The sequence below is a fragment of the Eriocheir sinensis genome, chromosome 33 (assembly GCF_024679095.1).
Source record: "Eriocheir sinensis breed Jianghai 21 chromosome 33, ASM2467909v1, whole genome shotgun sequence".
NCBI classification, from domain to species: domain Eukaryota; kingdom Metazoa; phylum Arthropoda; class Malacostraca; order Decapoda; family Varunidae; genus Eriocheir; species Eriocheir sinensis.
The window spans coordinates 17,413,039-17,426,189 of NC_066541.1; the positions used below are offsets into that span (position 1 = coordinate 17,413,039).

General features: G+C 44.0%; 1 long non-coding RNA gene across 1 annotated transcript in view; it reads left to right on the forward strand.

The window, feature by feature from the left end:
- The window catches only part of LOC127006815 (uncharacterized), a 99,251-nt gene that overhangs the window by 2,320 nt on the left and 83,780 nt on the right, over positions 1–13,151 (forward strand). Inside the window, exons 2-5 of the long non-coding RNA XR_007759769.1 lie at positions 142–2,005; positions 2,244–2,393; positions 3,699–3,777; positions 3,890–3,969. This is a non-coding gene — a long non-coding RNA (uncharacterized LOC127006815). The remainder of the gene's footprint in view (positions 1–141; positions 2,006–2,243; positions 2,394–3,698; positions 3,778–3,889; positions 3,970–13,151) is intronic.

Below are 13,151 nucleotides of genomic sequence, written 5' to 3' on the forward strand. Positions count from 1 at the left end.
ATTTAGTTTCTCGATGCATGAGAGAGAGCAAAGGTGTATAAAAAATTATCCACAAAACTTTTCCATTAATTTCTCTAGTGATTTCCTTTACGTTTCTCTCAGTTTTGGTTAACTTCCTCTTTTCATATTTGTATTGCTGAGGTGGTGGTGGCCGAGTGGTCAGAGCTCGTCAGAGGTTCAGGTCCCGCCCACCACTACAAGCAGACAGTTTTCACTTTCCAGTCATTGCCGATTGGCCGAAGACAACCCACGTGCTGTCCTGACGACCACTTAACCACCCAGACCCTAGCAGAAGGTGACAATATCCTGGAAGAAGGGAAGGAAGGGAAAAGGGAGACGAAGATAAAAATGTATACATACTCAATTTCCTAATTCATACATATATAATTTTCCATACAAGACTCAATTTTTTCTGGAGAGACAATGGTAGGCCCGGCTTCAAGTCCCGCCCGCCACTCCAAGCAGACAGTTTTCAGTCATCGCCGAGTGGCCCAAAACCCATGCGCATCCCTCCGACTGCCTGTCAACCCAGACTCAGCAAAACTCAAGAGGATCAAATGCAGCTCCATCGCTTCTCTTCCCTGGGTGTCCAGTCCTTTCTCTCGCTAAAATGAGAGAAGAGATAAGATTAGGAAAAGATAATTACCTGTCTTTTAAACCTGACTCTCTCTCTCTCTCTCTCTCTCTCTCTCTCTCTCTCTCTCTCTCTCTCTCTCTCTCTCTCTCTCTCTCTCTCTCTCTCTCTCTCTCTCTCTCACAGACACGAAAGAATTATCCTCATCTCTTTCTTGTCCTTCACTTCTCCTCCTCCTCCTCCTCCTGCGCCTCCTCCCACTCCATGTAACTCAACTCTCCCGTAAAACTTCCTAATTCCTCCTCAGAAGCTTCCTCCTCCTCCTCCTACTCCTACTCCATCAAAATTTAGGAGTGGCTCTGTCCATTTCTTCGCTTTTATTTGCTTGTTTGTGTTTGTGTCATGATTCTGATGTTGATTTTCTTTGTCTTTTTATTGTTAAGTCTTATAATTATTGTTTTACTGTTATTGGTGGTGGTGGTGTACTCATCAGTAGTAGTAGTAGTAGTAGTAGTAGTAGTAGGAGTGGTAGTTGTAGTGATAGCAGTAATAGTATTTGTGTTGGTTGGAGGTCACAGCCATTGGCGGGGCGGGGCCAATGAATTGTGTTGTGAGAAAATTAATATGCTTCTCACAACACAACTCCTAATGGATGGAGGCCACATGTAATAGTAGTAGTAGTAGTAGTAGTAGTAGTAGTAGTAGTAGTAGTCGTAGTCGTAGTAGTAGTAGAAGTAGATACCACACCACCACACCACCACCATCATCACCTTCAGAACATTAATAAGAAAAAGAGATAAGGAAAACCCAGACAGCCAGACAGACCCTCGCTTCCCTCTTCACCCCCTTCCCTCCCCTCCCCTCTCAGCCCCTTCCCTCCACCTCCACCCCCCCCCCCCTCCTGCCTCATCACTTGTCAGGATCCACTTTGTTCCATTACCCAGAAACTCCTAGACTGCTTTTTTTCTGTGGCTGTATTTTTTTTTTTTTTTTTTTTACGTTTCCTTGTTCTTGCTTTGCTGCCTGCCTTGTTTTCTTGTTCTGTTTGGACTTACCTCTCGTTCCTGTCCGCTCCGATTTCTTTTCTTTCTTTCTTACCCTTCTTTTATATACTTTCTTTACTTATGCATTCAGAATTTCCCATTTATTGTCTGATGCTATTTCCTCGTACGTATGTTTTGTGATTTCTTTTTCTGTAACATTCTATAGAGTTCCGTAATACTTTCCTTTCCTTTTGCCCTCAGAATTTCCTCAGGTTGGGTCCGTGAGCTTTTGAGGATACTGAATAGGGAAAAATGAAGCCGCATTCTGGGGACAAGGGAGATGACAAGTGAAGAGGAGGAGCGAGGGAGGTGAGAGGGCAGAGCTTGCAGATGGAAAGATACTGATGCTGTTTGGAAGAGGAATGCTGAGTGGAGGGTATTGAAGGAGGTGAAGAGAGAGAGAGAGAGAGAGAGAGAGAGAGAGTAACTTTATACACCATTTTTCATTGATAAATAAAACATTCTCGGAATGCAAAGTGTATGTATGCATGTATGTATGTTTTAGTTCATATGCGTCGATGAGTGTCGCTTTGCCGGCAGTTGACTCAGCTAATGTGTTTATATTATAACTTTCGATAAGCAAAACAATGTAATTTTTAAAGTTATCGTTTCTCTCTGTCTTGCAGTTGTTTTGCTGATGTTTCTGCTGTGTTGCTGCTGCTCTTCCCTCCGGCAACAGTTTGTACCCGTGACGGGCGGCCGTGATAACACTGGCCTCACAAATCACGAGTCAAACACTTCAAAGTAGAATATTAGGCCATAGTTGTGTGTCACAGGTACGCAAACAACGACCATAATTTATGGTCAAACATTATTATTTTACTCCTGCTTTTTCCCCTCTGCATCGGTTCAACAACCAACATGAAGCCCGGTAAGAGGAATAGTTGGAAATATTTGGCTGCCGAACTTTGATTAATTTCTTCATAATGACGAGCAACTTGTGATTTAGCCTCCACACACCATTCCGGTCCTCCAGTTTTGTGTGTTAGTTTCCTTTCTGTTCGGCCAGCCTCGGGTCAGGTGCGCAGCAGGAAACATGTTTTCATTCAGTTCTTCATAATGGCCACTAACCTGTTCCTTCACTATTCAGTATTATCTAGCACAGCAGTTTATTGAAGCGCGACCCAAACTTTGAAGAATATAACTCTATATTGTCATTTTACCGCGGCTGTAATTTGCTTTACTACTCGTTTCATGAACACTGTCACAAGCCACTCAGGAAACGGCATGGAGGAACGCATTGGGAACAGTTCGGAGGCATTGTGTTTTTATCACGTTCTGCTCATAATGACTGTAATCTCTCAATGTACAATTTCATCTCTTGTTCTGCCATCATTACAGCCGTTTTATCATATTCCTTCACATAATAATCTCTAATTCTGGCATCATTATAGTTGTTTTATCATTCCTGTACATAAAGACTGTAATATCTCACTACAGTTTCATCTCAAGTTCTGGCATCATTACAACTGTTTTATCACATTCCTGTACAAAATGACTGATATCTCTATAGTTTCAACTCTAGTCCTGCCGTCATTACAACTGCCGCCGTTCCCACCCACTGAGGGCGTCACACAAAGGCCGCGTCAGGGAACAGGGCCGCGGCGTCATCCATTATTTTGTTCCTGCACGCTGACCGCCGCCGTTTATGGTCCACGATTTACGGCGACACTAAAGCGGTTTGTGTTTGTTTGTGGGCCAAAGTTTTGCCAGTAAACAAAGGAATGAATTAGTTGCTGCTGATAATGTAACCAGCGAGTGACGCGCCGACCACCGCTCCGTCCAAACCTGTTTTATTCATTTGTATCTGTCGTGTCGGGTTGTGCTGGCGGGTCGCGGCGTTGTGTTTAGTTGACAACTTTTTGTGGCCACTGATACTTTTTTTTTTTTTGTTGGGGTATTATTCACAATTTTTATTTGCAAATTATTTTATTTCAATTCAGCACTGACAGTCTCTGGTTGTTGTTTAGTATATTTAAACTTTAATGTGTGTGTGTGTGTGTGTGTGTGTGTGTGTGTGTGTGTGTGTGTGTGTGTGTGTGTGTGTGTCCATTTCATTACTTTTATTTATGCTTCATCAGCGAGACCCTACTCAACCAATCAATGGGAGCATACGCCGGGGGACGCGTCGCCTCGCCCAGCCCCGGGGGTCCCTCTTGAGTAAGTATCATGCAGGCCCCTCCCCATCGTAAGTATATACCTCACGGCGTGATCCATACATCTGCTTGCTCCAGCCACAACTTCGCCTCCCCCAAAGGATTGTCTCTTACAGGAACAGCCCGGTGCGCGGCTCCACTTCTGGGCAGCGCGAGTCCGTGCCACAGCCGGAGTTGGCGTCCACGGACTATACAGGTAAAATTTGACGGATTTTTATTTATTGCATGTTGTCATGTTGTGTTGTGCAGGTATATTATATTTTTGCTCATACATATTCATATTTTTGTGTGATTGCATCTTGCAGTTCAGTTATTGCTTTCATTTCTATTTCACTCTTTTGTTGTGGAATCCTGAAGCTGATTGTTCCTTTCAAATAAATATTGGTTGTGTTGTGTTACTATTGTTAGCTTGCCAGTGCCACATCATGAACGGCCTTGTTGTTGAGGGAAGCTGTTATGGCAAATTGCATTATAAAAGAGCTACATCAGATAACCATTAATTAAAGTATTATTACAAGAAAATTAATACTATAAATGAAAAAAATACATAAAGGAAAAACATGAGGAAACTGTATACATTTTCATACATGTGTGCGTGTTGGCAAGAACGTGTAGTCATGGTGTGTGTTCGTGTGTGTGTGTACCGTTCGTTATACCTGTGTGTGTGTGTGTGTAGGTGGTCACTTGGAGAGAGAGATTCCTCCACTTCCTCCTCTTCCTCCTTTCTCTGGTTGTATTGAAGGCAATCATGGTACAACAAGGAGAGAACGAGGAGGATAGCGAGAGGAGGAGGAGGAGGAGCGGTAGGAGGCACAGACTCTTTTTATGCGGCAATCAGTGTGTCTGAGGATGTCGCCGAACGAGGGGCGTCAAGCTGCGGGCGGAGGCAAAGTATTTTGTTCGATATTGGCAAGGCGGCGATGGGGGAGGCAGGGTGATGAGGCTGAGGAGGGAGGGAGGGGGAGGCGAGTGTAGGGAAAGGGGTGCGTGGGAGGAGGAAGCGACTGTTGGGTGGGGGGTGTGGGGGAGGTGGCGGGGCAGCAGGGAGAGGAGAGGTGAGGTGGTGGTATGTCAGGTAAGGGCAGAGGAGAAGCATGTGAGAAGTAGAGGAGGTATGAGAGGGTGAAGAAGGAAAGGTGTTGGAGAATCTGATGAGGATGAAAGGGCGAGATAAAACCAAAGGGAAGAAGGGAAGCAGAAAAGGATGTGCGCTGAATGTTAAGGAAATAGCAAGGTGGGAGTGAGGGAGAGAAAGAGATGAATTGTGGAAGGGAGATACTATAGGGGGAGGGGAATGGAAGGGGTAAGTCTCTCTCTCTCTCTCTCTCTCTCTCTCTCTCTCTCTCTCTCTCTCTCTCTCTCTCTCTCTCTCTCTCTCTCTCTCTCTCTCTCTCTCTCTCTCTCTCTCTCTCTCTCTCTCTCTCTCTGTGTGTGTGTGTGTGTGTGTGTGTGTGTGTGTGTGTGTGTGTGTGTGTGTGTGTGTGTGTGTGTGTGTGTGTTTGATTTTTCTATATATTTCGCCTCACGTGTGTAAATATTGCAAGTCATCCGTCACACCTGTTTGTGTCAATAGAAGCGAAGAGCAAATCACCACGTAAACACACACACACACACACACACACACACACACACACACACACACACACACACACAGTAAAGAAATGAAGAGAACCATTCCATTCTCTCTCTCTCTCTCTCTCTCTCTCTCTCTCTCTCTCTCTCTCTCTCTCTCTCTCTCTCTCTCTCTCACACACACACACATACAATGGAGAGAGAGAGAGAGGAAAAAAAGGCATCGATGGCAGTTCCCACAAGCACCCCATCAACCCTCTCTCTCTCTCTCTCTCTCTCTCTCTCTCTCTCTCTCTCTCTCTCTCTCTCTGGCATATGTGTTAAATTTGATGGCGCCATTAATAGCGGCGAGGGCGGCGCCATAACCATAATGGGGAAACAATGGTGCTAAGGTCCCGCCTCATCATCGACTTGTAATTCAAACGAGGCTTTTTCCGCTACTTTATGATCCACGAGAACACTTTATCGGCAGGGGAGGGAGATCGAGAGGCGGAGGGGAAGGGTAGGAAGGGCAGATAGGTAAGGTAGGTAGGGGGAGGAAGGGCAGGTAGGTAGGTAGAAAGGTCGGTCGGTCGGGAGAAGAAAAGGTATAGGTTTCACGGGACCATAGAAAAAGAATAAAGAAAAGAGGGATAGAAAGGATAAAATTATGCATGGCTGTTAAAGAGAGAAAGGGAGACACGTGCGGAGGAGGGAGAATGGAAGAGGAAAGGGAAGGTGAAAGGTAGCTCGGTAAAGAGGAAAATGTGTTGGTTTGAAGGAACTGTCGAAGAAAGAGGGGAGGAAGAAAGGTAAAGCGTGTTAGGTGTGAGGAGAGAGAGAGAGAGAGAGAAGGTATGAATGTGAGGTAATTAGAAAAAGGAGGATTAAAGAAAAATGGAAGGGGGGAAGGAAGGAAAAAGGAAACATGCGTATATTAATTGTAAGGAAAGAAATTTTGCGGGAGAAAGGCCAGGTAAAGAATACAAAAAAGTGTGTGTGTGTGTGTGTGTGTGTGTGTGTGTGTGTGTGTGTGTGTGTGTGTGTGTGTGTGTGTGTGTGTGTATAATAATCAAAGTTGTAATCCTACACTGACGTCACAAAACATATATTAAACACTACGTACCTTATTTTTACTTCTTCGTCTCCCAACAACGTGTGTGTGTGTGTGTGTGTGTGTGTGTGTGTGTGTGTGTGTGTGTGTGTGTGTGTGTGTAATCAAGGTTGTAATCCCTCAAAACACGCATTAAACAGTGCTTACCTATTTTTTTGTCCCTCGTCGCCCCGTCTTCAGAGAGCGCCGTAAAAATGCTCGAGTCAGTCTGTCATCTCGAGGCCGCCGCTCATCCGCGCTAAGTCCTGAGAATGCGAGAAAAAAACTTTGTAAGAAGCTTTGCGTAATGAGATAGGGAGAGAGAAGGAACAGGTCTTTTTATTACTAAGGGAGAGGGAACTTATTTTTATACTATTGCCGTCTTCTCTCGGCTGTCTGATTCCCACTCTATTCTTTTTCCTACTTCTCTCTCATCTTTCTACCTCCTCCTCCCCTCTCATTTATTGGTTTTCCCTCGTACTCATTGCTTTTCCCTTATTTTCCATTTCTCCTCATCTTCTTCACCTTCCCAGTCATTCTAAACCTACCCCTCTCCTTCTCTGTTTTCCTCTCAAGTTTTCTCCAACCTTGGCTTTTTCTACTTCTCTCATATTTTCTTCCCCTTCGATTTTTTTCAACTCCATTCTCATTTTCACTTCTCCGTCTCATTTTCTGCTTCTCCCTTTCATTTTTTTTTATTTTTCTCTTTCATTTTCTTCAACACTGGATTTTTCTGCTCCTTCCTCTCACTTTCTCTTCTTCCCTATTCTCATTTTCTACCTCTACCTCATCTTCCGCTTGCCTCTCATTTTCTGCTTCTCATTTTCTGTCTCCCTCTCACTTTCTCTACTTCCCTATTCTCATTTTCTACTTCTTCCTCATCTTCCGCTTGCCTCTCATTTTCTGTCTCCCTCTCACTTTCTCTACTTCCCTATTCTCATTTTCTACTTCTACCTCATCTTCCGCTTGCCTCTTATTTTCTGCTTCTCATTTTCTGTCTCCTTCTCACTTTCTCTACTTCCCGATTCTTATTTTCTACTACCTCACCTTCCGCTTGCCTCTCATTTTCTGCTTCTCTTTTCTACCTTCCATTCGCATCTCATTCCCTATATACATTTCCCTCTCACTTTTTAAACCTTCCCCTCTTTCTTTCGCTCCCCCCAATTTTTACACGTTCCCCTCTCGATGTTTTGCCCCCACCTCATTTTTTTCTAGTTCCTCTTTCATAAAAGTTAAAAAGAATTGCTTAGGGATACCAGAAACCATAAAATCATACGTTAGTCTTCCGTAGAGTAAGGAACGGAGATAGCAGACCCCTTTATAATATACAACTATATCGTTCCCTTTCGTCAAGTATGTATTTCCATCATAAATATTAATGAATAGTTAGACCTGAGGTTAAAATTTATGCTTAAGTCTCCTCTATAATGTAAAGCCGCTTTCTTTCTTTCTTTCTTTCTTTTTTTGCTTCCCTTTCGCTAAGTCCTTCCATCATGAATATTAATGAGTAGTTAGTCCTGAGGTTAAAATTTATGCTTAAGTCTCCCATTTAATGTAATCCGGATTCTTTATTTTCCTTTCATGTATTTTTTTCGTTTCGTTAGGCAGAAGAAAAGGTTCCAAAAGGCCATTCCAATTCTTTGTTACATAATTTAGAGCCGACATTTTTCTCCCCTTTGTATCTCATTGTATCCTCCTCCTTCTCTCCCCTCCTCTTCTTCCCTCCTCTCCATCCCCTTCATCTAATCCTCTCATACCCTTTCGGTCTCTTTTTAATCCTATTTCGTAATCATCTCCTCTCAGAATCTTCATCACTTCCTCTTTTCTCCCTCCCTCATCAGTGCTCTCTCTCTCTCTCTCTCTCTCTCTCTCTCTCTCTCTCTCTCTCTCTCTCTCTCTCTCTCTCTCTCTCTCTCATAACGTTATTCTGTGCTTCATGTCTCCCCTTTCATCTTCATTTGCATATTAATTCCTCTCTTTATCCTTCTCCTAACCACGTCCTTTATCATTTTTCCCTTTCGTCCACCTCCATCATCGCCTCTTCTTTCCACTTACTCTCTTTGGTTTGGTGATGATTCGCGCTTCTCCCTCCCCTTCTTCTTTTTCTCTTTTCCCTTATTTCGTTCTCTTTTTCTCCTTCCTCCTTCCCTTTCTTTGGTCTGTCCCCTCCTCCCTCTTTCTGTCTTATTTTTCTCTTTCTCCCTTTCCTAAACACTTCTGATGTCACTTATTTTTCCGTCTCTCTCTCTCTCTCTCTCTCTCTCTCTCTCTCTCTCTCTCTCTCTCTCTCTCTCTCTCTCTCTCTCTCTCTCTCACACACACACACACACACACACACACACACACGTATTCTTCCCGTATCCACAATTCTCAAATTTTTTTCCTTCTTTCACCACCCATTTCATCTCCCTGTATTTCTTTCTTAATTTTTTTCCACGAGCTCTTTATTAACAACTTGTATTTCTTTTTTTTCTTTCCTTATCTATTTATTTATTGTATTTATCTTTTTTCTATCTTGTATGTATTCTTTCTTTCTTACTTGTATTTCGATCTTTTTCTTTCTGGTATTTCTTTTCATGCTCTTTATCTGTATTTCTCTTACTGAACTCTTTATTTATACCAAGACTGATTACCAGCACCATGTAGTCATGGCTATAATCCATTAACTTTATTCCCGCGTCCGTATTGGCCGCGCTGAGTCACAAGGCAGCGCAGCACTAAACAGACGCACTAATCGGCCCGCAGCAGCCACGTCCCTCACTGCATTACAGTCGCCGGGGACAAATTTGGCTAATGGGTCCACGCGGGGCTCTCGGCCGGAAGGAATCAATGGGAGAAAAACAGAAAATGAGAAAACTCCGCCAGATAATGAATGAACGGATGAATGTGTGTGTGTGTGTGTGTGTGTGTAGGAAGCTTTTATTTTTTGTCCTCTCTCTCTCTCTCTCTCTCTCTCTCTCTCTCTCTCTCTCTCTCTCTCTCTCACACACACACACACTATCCGCCTGCTTCTGCGAATGGATTGTTCTCGATGCTCCGATTTCCAATGACTTGTGATAATTGTTTTGTAATCCTGATTTGGGGAGGGAGAAAGGGAAGGAAGGGGAGGAATGGAGGGAAGGTGGAGCAGAAAATAGGAGGGTTGGAAGAGATGGGAAAGGAAGGGGAGAAAGAGAGAACGGAATGAAGTTAAAAGAGAGAATAAAAGGCGAGGAAAAGCTGGGAAGGGAAGGAATGGGATTTGATGGACGGATAAAGAAAGAAAATAGAGATGGAAAGGAAGGGGAAGGATAGATAGGGAGGGAAGGAAATTAAGAGACAAAGAGAGGAGAAACGGGGAAGCAAGGAGGAGGGAAATACCTGCGGAAGAAAAGAGAGGGAGAGAAAAGATACGGTGGAGAGGAGGGGCAGGAGGAGAGGACATGAGTATTGAAAAAGGAAATTAAAACAATGAAATATGGAAGGACCAGGCAAGGGTCGAGTATTGGGGAAGGAGAAAAGAAAGGAAAAAGAAAGCGGTAAATATGAAAGCAAGTGGGGAAGGTTAGGTATGAGGGGAGGAAGAAAGGGGAAAACGAGGGGACAAAGAGGTAGGGAAAGGGAGGAAAATTCAGGAACAAAAGTGAAGTTGGGAAGTTGGAGGAGAAGAAAGTGGGAACAGAAGAGACTGTGTAAGGAAAAAAAGTTAAAAGTTGAAAGTGAAAGAAACAAACGGAGAGAGAGAGAGAGAGAGAGAGAGAGAGAGAGAATGGGGGTGCGTGCCAGAGGAATGACGCATGCTTCCTCTCTCTCTCTCTCTCTCTCTCTCTCTCTCTCTCTCTCTCTCTCCAACCGTCACAATACCAACACTCCCACCCTCTTCACCACTACCACCCCCATCACCTCTACCACCATTACCATCACAAAAAAATAAAAGGGTGAAATATTTGCTATTCCCCTTCCTGGCGTGATTGTGCATTTTGTCTTGTTATGAAGTTATGACGGAAATTAGGGGAGAGACAGAAATACAGACGGACACAGACATATAGGCAAACAGAGGATGGATAGAGAAGAGTAGATAAAGAACATACAGAAAAATAGACAAACAGGATGGTTAGAGCAGACAGACCAATACACTCAGACACAGACAAATACAGACAGACAGAATGGATAGAGCGGATGTAAAGAGAAAGGGAGGAAGGAGGGAATGAAAAACACGGAAAGGAATGAAATAAGTAGGGAGGAGTGAGGAGAAGGGGATAAGAAAAGAAGGAAAAGTAAGGAAACGGTGGGAAACCTTGAACGAAGAGGATGAGAAAGGGGGGACGGAGACTGGCTGATAGAGGTGTCAAAGTAAGAGGGAGAGGAGGGAAGGATGGAGAGGGGAGAAGGGAAGGGAGAAGAAAACGTATATCAGGGAATGTAGAAGGGAGAGGATGATGGGCAGGCTGATATAAGAAAGACAGAGGTAGGGAGAGAGGGAAGAAAGAAGGGAGAGGGGAGAAATAAGGAGGACACGTATTTAGTAGCTTGTATCAGAGAGGGCAGAAGGGAGAGGAGAATGAGCCGACTGAAAGAGGAAAGGAAAGGCGGAGAAGGGGAGAGGGAGAGAGAAAAAAGACACAGAAAGGAAAGAAGGAAGAAAGGAGGAAACATGAATTAGCTTGTATCTGGGAAGGAAAAGAGAGAGGAGAATGAGGAGCAGACTGATAGAGGAAAGGAAAGACGGAGAAGGGGAGAGGGAGAGAGAAAGAAGACACGGGAACGGAAGAAGAAAGGAGGAAACGTGAATTAGGTTGTATCTGGGAAGGTCAAGGGAGAGGAGAATGAGGAGCAGACTGATAGAGAAACGGAAGGACAGAGGTAGGGAGAGAGGGAAGGAGGGAGAGAGACAGGAGAGAGGGGAAGCTACTAGTATCAGGCGGGATCAATAGCTATTATTTTAGGGTCACGCCACGCTGGGGCAAACAAGCGACCAGCGGCTCTCCTCTGCTGATTAGATTACGGCGTCTGCCCCCTAGTAAGTGGCCGAGAGTCCGGTCGTGTCGCTGTTGTGGTTTCTTGTGTTTAGACATTGACCGGAGGCAAAACGAAATAGACAAAAAAAGAGAGGGGGGGGGGAGGTCCAGACACGTTAATCCTAAATGGAGAGGACAGAAAAAAGGTTCCCGAAGTTATGTAATGAATTTTGGTAGTGGTTTTTGTTTTTGTTTCTGGATATTTTGTTCGTTCGTCCGTTTCCATGATTAACTTGCTCCTGTTTCCTTGCTATGTTTTACGACTGTTCTGATCATATCTTACGATCTCCTACTTTTTATTTTTCATCCACTTCTTTCATTTCCGTTCACTTTCGCTCTTTACTGTCCTGTTCCATTCGTCGGCATTTAGTTATTGTTGTTATTTCCTCTTCATCTTTCTGTGAGTATCCGTTTTCATTATTGGCCTGTTTTAACTCCCTTGCGATCCTCCATATGCTTTTTTTTTTTCATTTGCTGCTGTTTCATATTTGTTTCTTTTCCTCGCTTTCTCATTCCCTTCGCCAACATTTAATTACTGTTGTTATTGCCTTTTGTTCTTCCTCTGAGTATCCGCATCCATTATTACCCTCTTCTTATTCTCTTAGTATCTTCAATTTTCCTCTTTTTCCCATCTGCTTGGTTACTTTTCGTTGCTTTTCTTAATTTTCTCCTTCCCTTCGTCGTCATTTAGTGGTCGCTGTTGTTATTTTTTCTTCATCTTTCTCTTCGTTCACCTGTTTTCATTATTACCCTCTTCTTATTCTCTTACTGTCTTCAATTTTCCATTTCTTTCATCTGCCATTGTTTCATTTTCGTTTCCTCGTTCCCTTCCTCGACTTCATTTTCCTTCCGCGGCATCTCTTCCTTCCTCGCTTTGTTCATTACCTCTCTCTTCATAACCCTCGCCTTGCTCACTTCCTCCCCCTCCCTCCTCATCCACCTTATCCTCCGCTTTTCATTATCTTCCTCCATTTTCGACTTCTCCATCTTCTCTCATTGTCCTTCCTCCTCCTCCTCCTCGTCTCTCGCCTTCAATTTTTCTTTTCTCTCCCACTTTTGATTCTATCTTTGGAGCTTGTCTTTGTCCCTGGTGCTTCTTTCTGTGTGTTTGTCTGTCTGCCTGTGCGTCTATTTCTCTTCCGTCCGTTCTTCCGTCCGTTATGTCTGTGCACTTCTCTCCCCTTTTCTTATCTACGTCAGTCTGTCCGCTGTTATTTTTTTTTTTTGTCCATTCGTCTGCCCTTCGTTATGGCCAATGATCCTTAACGTATACATTCCCGTTCTTGGTTCCGTCCGTGTCCGTGAATCCGTGTGTTCATCCGTAATCATGTCGCTGTCCGTTTTTTTTTTTTTTTTCATCCATTCGTCGGCCTGTTGATCAGTTCGTCGCTTTTGCCTTCTCGTTCTTGATTCCGTCCGTGTGTCCGTCCGAAATTGTGTCGCTGTCCGGGTTTTTTTTTTATCAGTTCAGTTGCTATTCGTTACGTCCATTGATTCCTTAAAAGTACCTTTCCGTCCGTGTGTCCGTGTCCGCCCGTAATCGCATCGCCTTGTCCGTGGCCGCCGCTGCAGGACACACAAATCCGCGCAAGAACCCCCCACTCCCGCCCACAAAAGCCTGCAGCTCAGCCTTCGTCGCGACGCGGACAAGAGAAATACTTTTAACTTTCCAGCCAATTTTTTTTCCTCTCTCTCTCTCTCTCTCTCTCTCTCTCTCTCTCTCTCTCGCATGAGCAC